We start from the raw sequence: 5,103 nt of genomic DNA, 5'->3' as shown, positions 1-5,103 counted from the left end.
AGCCGAGCCAATTACAAATGCTCATCAATCAGGACAAAGACTGGACACTTCTTCACTGCCTATATTCTTCCAGGTGGGAACATCATTATCCCCCCGATAAAAGGGTCAATTTTACATAAAACATCCAGTCACTCTCCCTGTTGTTACACAACAGAGCCCTATTCCCAAAGCCAGGACTGTATTCACAGATGGCTCTGGAAAAGGAAAAGCATCAGTAGTCTCAGAAAACAAGTGTTATCTAGTGGAAATACCTACAGGATCTGCACAAAAGGCTGAAATACTGGCCATCTGTCATGCCTTCCACTTGTACAGTGGGGAAGCCATTAACATCTACACAGACAGCTACTATGCAGCTACTGTAGTTCCACAATTGGAAACAGCAGCTCTACTATCAGAGCACTCCACAGTAACCAAGGAACTATAGGCACTCCAGGCTCTAATACTCAAAAGAACCCATCCCTTTTGGATAGGCCATATAAGAGCACACACTGACCTCCCAGGACCTTTGGCTGAGGGGAATGCCAAAGCAGACGCAGTCGTAAGTGTCATGGCAATGCTCACACCACCAGACTTAGAACCCTCAGAAAAAATCATAGCTGCCAAAGTATTTCATTCAAAATTCCATAACAGTGCAGCTTCACTGTGCTTCAAATTTGGTCTGACACCTATACAGGCCAAAGCCATAGTGACTACATGTCACGCTTGTGCATCTTACATTCCTCAACAAACTGACTCAGTCTGCCCAAGAGGCGTTAAGCCCAACGAGGTTTGGCAAACTGATGTCACTCATGTTCCCTCCCATGGTGCCAATAAATATATTCATTTATCCATTGATACCTATTCCAACCTAATACATGCCTCTTTACATAGAGGAGAAAAATTCTCCGATGTAAAAAGTCATCTCATGCAAGCGTTTGCCTACATGGGCAATGCCCTCAAAACTGATAATGGACCTGCTTACACTTCATGTGCCTTTAAAGAATTCTATGAAACTTTCAATATCTCCCATACAACAGAAATTCCTTACAATCCTCAAGGACAAGGCATAGTTGAAAGAGCTCATCGTACTTACAAAACTTCTCTTGAAAAAATAAAAAGAGGGGAATACCCCCTATGCAAGAGTCCTCAACAATATAACTCTCTTGCCTTATATATTTTAAATTTTTTGAATCGAGACAACAAAGGTATCTGCGCTGCTGACCGTCATTGGCAGTCGATAGCTCAACCTCCAGCACTTATAAAATGGAAGGATCCTCTAACAACCCAATGGAGAGGCCCTGACCGACTAATAGCTCAGGTCAGAGGTTCTGTTTGTATTCTACCGACAGGTGAAGATTCTCCTGTTTGGGTACCTGTTCCCTGCGTTCGTCCTGTCAATCCACCTGTGGAGGCCAGCACAAACAGAGATAAACTGGGGAATAGTGAGGACTCCACCAGTGCTCCTGATGGTGAGATGGGATAGTCCCCAATTTCCTACCTTTGTCTCTTCCAATGCATCCACTAGAGAACCACATGTTAAGCCATCACCTTTTATTCCACATAATGCCTCCTCATTCCCTTTGAAGGACACGCTATGCTTTAGTCACTATAATATTTCTAACAACAATTCTTCCTCTCTTACTGACTCTAATAAATACCCTTTCTTACTTTTCCATAACAGTAGCGTTGCCGATCTACAGAAAAACCGCAGTGAACCCTTTCCCACATACGTGATGGAGATCTTGTTGCCCATCTCCACTACTGACCTCCTGACGAATGCCTCAGAACCCGATACCTATGATCTCTTTTTCTCTGAGGCTCCCGTACCCTGTCCCCGTTGCGAGAAATCTCATTCAGAGTATTCTACCCCTGACAAACAATGGATGTGGCAGGACTGCTACGCCTTTAACCCAGTTTATCTACCACCTACACCATCTAACCTCAGTTGTTGGTGGTATGGCCCCCAACCCCTGACCCCTAATAGCTTTCAGACACCATTTTACCAACGTAATCCTTGTTCCCCGAGAACGCCAGCCACATTGGCAGGAATGTTTCTTTGTGGACCCCATGCTTGTCTTAATGCCATCCCCCTTTCAACTAGAAAAGGCAATTTAAAGAATGTCACTTTATTAGTAAATACTACAAAGAGATTCACCACACCCTATATAACACTGAGTCCACAATCTTGCTTCCCAATTGGACAACCCAACGTTACCCGCTATGAAACCTATTCGAGTTTCCCCTTTCACTCTCAGCCCTGTGTATTATCACCCTTCTTCATTGTATCTTTTAACGTATCTTCTATAGTCAATCGCACTGTACTCTGTGACTCCCCCAACGTTACTTGTCTTTTGTCCAACTGCTGGCACCCACACTCTGACTCGATGCTCATAGTCCGAATCCCAACATATCTTCCTATGCCTGTCAACAGAACTTCTAACTCTCCAATAAGTTTGTCCCAACAGAAAAGAGACTTTGGTATTGTTGCAGCAGCCGTTGCCATCATCACAGCACTAGCAGCTTCTGCCGTGGCCGCTGGGATCGCCATTTCCACATCGGTTCAAACTGCCCATACCCTCAATAACCTTAGTGCTTTAACAGCTCAGGCCTTAGATACACAACAACAAATCAAAGCACATCTCCAATTAGCCGTACTAAACTTAAATCAACAAACCTTTTTATTACAAGAGCAGGTAGATCTCCTCTGGAACCTCCAGGGAGTCTCCTGCCTTCCTCCTTTCAATAGCATATGTGTAACACCGTGGAAAGTAAAAAATGCCTCAGAAGCAGTCAGAACCCTAAATAACTATATAAAAGAAGGATGGTCCTCCACTTTTGATAACTATACCTGCAGCCTATTACACACTATCCAAGTTATAAATGAAACCAAAGTTCCACCTATTACAGGAGACACATTTCTCCAAAGTCTTACTAATTTCTGGTCTCTCATCGAATCATGGGGAGGCACCATCTCAGTGTTCCTCCTCATAAGCCTTATCAGCCTCGCCTTCCTCCAAGTTCTCTGGAACTGTGTGGTGACCACACAAAAACATCAAATTCTTTTAGCCCAAGCACTCCATAATCCCGCTTATAAAGTTTGGATGTCTATAGTACACCAGTTATAAAGAGAGCTCTCCATGACGGGCAACTGGGAATACTGAGGAGGACACGACCTAAGACAGGCGCTCCCCAGAGCAGGTAAGGGGAGGTAGCCAATGACGGGCAACTTGTCCCCAGGTCCCTGACCTAAGACAGAGACTCTCTTACTTTCCATTGACAATATAATCTGAGCTGGTTTGATCCAAAACTTTGTGTCCTTGGGCAGAACTGATTGTAGTCCCATTCAGTTTGAATCTGCCTGGGCACTAACTAACATGCTTCTGGGACATCAGAACAGACTAAGGCTGTGGTAGATGGTGGTGCTATTCCAGCATTCAGTTCTCTGTTGGCGTCTCCCCATGCTCATATCAGTGAACAAGCTGTGTAGGCTCTAGGAAACATTGTAGGTGATGGTTCAGTTTTCTAAGACTTGGTCATTAAGTATGGTGCAGTTGACCCACTGTTGCCTCTTCTAGCTATCCCTGACATGTCATCTTTATCACATGATCTTTATCATGTAATCTTTCCTGGACACTTTCAAACCTTTGTACCAACGAGAATCTTGCACCCCCATTAGATATCATAGAGCAGATTCTTCCCACTTTAGTGCGTCCCTTGCATCACATGATCTAGCTGTATCAGCAGATACCTGCTGGGCTATTTCCTACCTTGCTGATGTTCCAAATGAATGGATTGAAATGGTTGTGGAAACAGGATTTGTGCCCCAGCTTGTGAAGCTTTTGGGAGATACTGAATTGCCAATTGTGACTCCTACACTAAGAGCCATAGGGAATATTGTCACTGGGACAGGTTGTAATTGATGCAGAAGCACTTACTGTCTTTCCCAGCCTGCTGACCAACCCCCAAACTAACATTCAAAAGGAAGCTACGTGGACAATGTCAAACATCACAGCTGGCTGTCAGGACCAGATACAGCAAGTTGTGAATCACGGACTAGGCCCATGACTTGTTGGTGTTCTCTCTAAGGCAGACTTTAAGACACAAAAGGAAGCCTTATGGGCTGTGACCAACGATACAAGTGGTGGAACAGTTGAACAGATTGTATACCTCATTCATTGTGGATTAATGGAACCGTTGATGAACCTCTTAACTGTGAAAGATGGCAAAATTATTCTGGTTATTCTGGATGCCATTTCAAATATCTCTCAGGCTGCTGAGAAACTAGGTGAAAGTGAGAAACTTAGTATAATGATGAAACTAGGTGAAAGTGAGGAACTTAGGTGAAAGTGAGAAACTTAGTATAATGATTGAAGGACATGGAGGTTTGGACAAAATTGAAGCTCTATGAAACCATGAAAATGAGTCTGTGTACAAGTCTCCATTAAACTTGATGGAGAAGCACTTCTCTGTAGAGGAAGAGGCGGATCAAAATGTAGTACCAGAAACGACCTCTGAAGGCTATCCGTGCTAGGTTCAGGATGGGACTCTGGGGACTTTAAACTTTTAAATTGTACAGCTGAGGCACAAAGTTGCTGTGTACTATGTTTGGCATAAGTTTCTCTCACTGTTTCTGTACTAAGAACTCTTTTTAAATGTGGTTTGTTACTGTAGCACTTTTCACAACAAAACCATACTTGAACGGTTCCAAACTGTGCGTACTGTATGGAGCCTATCCTCTGAAAGGGTTTCTTATTTCCCTGTGGAATTTCATATCTTGCAGTGTCCTATAAATAAAGATTAAAGTCTACCCTTTTATTTAAAAAAAAAAATTCATGTTCTTCATCTGCCAAACAAGATTAGATTCTTCTTTATGATTTTTGCAACATTTTCCACATTTACTTACCAGATAGTAGATAATCATTTACTCAAAACACTGCTGAACTAGAAGTCAGGATAGGGAGGGAGAGAAAAACAGGAACTTACATGGTACTTTCCCTAAGGAGTTACAAAGTATTACACCAGGAGAGAAGGTAGGCTTCATGTATGGGTGGGTCCTCTGCCCACAAAATAACAAACGTCTGTCACAGAGCCTCAATGCTCCCCCTGACCAAGTATTGCTATCTC

General features: G+C 43.2%; 1 pseudogene; it reads left to right on the top strand.

The window, feature by feature from the left end:
• The window catches only part of LOC105887022, a 9,553-nt pseudogene extending 5,043 nt beyond the window's left edge, over positions 1 to 4,510 (top strand).
• The last annotated feature ends 593 nt before the right edge of the window (positions 4,511 to 5,103 follow it).

This window comes from Otolemur garnettii, unplaced genomic scaffold, assembly GCF_000181295.1.
Source record: "Otolemur garnettii isolate 467f Iridium unplaced genomic scaffold, OtoGar3 scaffold00041, whole genome shotgun sequence".
NCBI lineage: Eukaryota > Metazoa > Chordata > Mammalia > Primates > Galagidae > Otolemur > Otolemur garnettii.
This window is presented reverse-complemented; position numbering and strand designations above follow the sequence as displayed.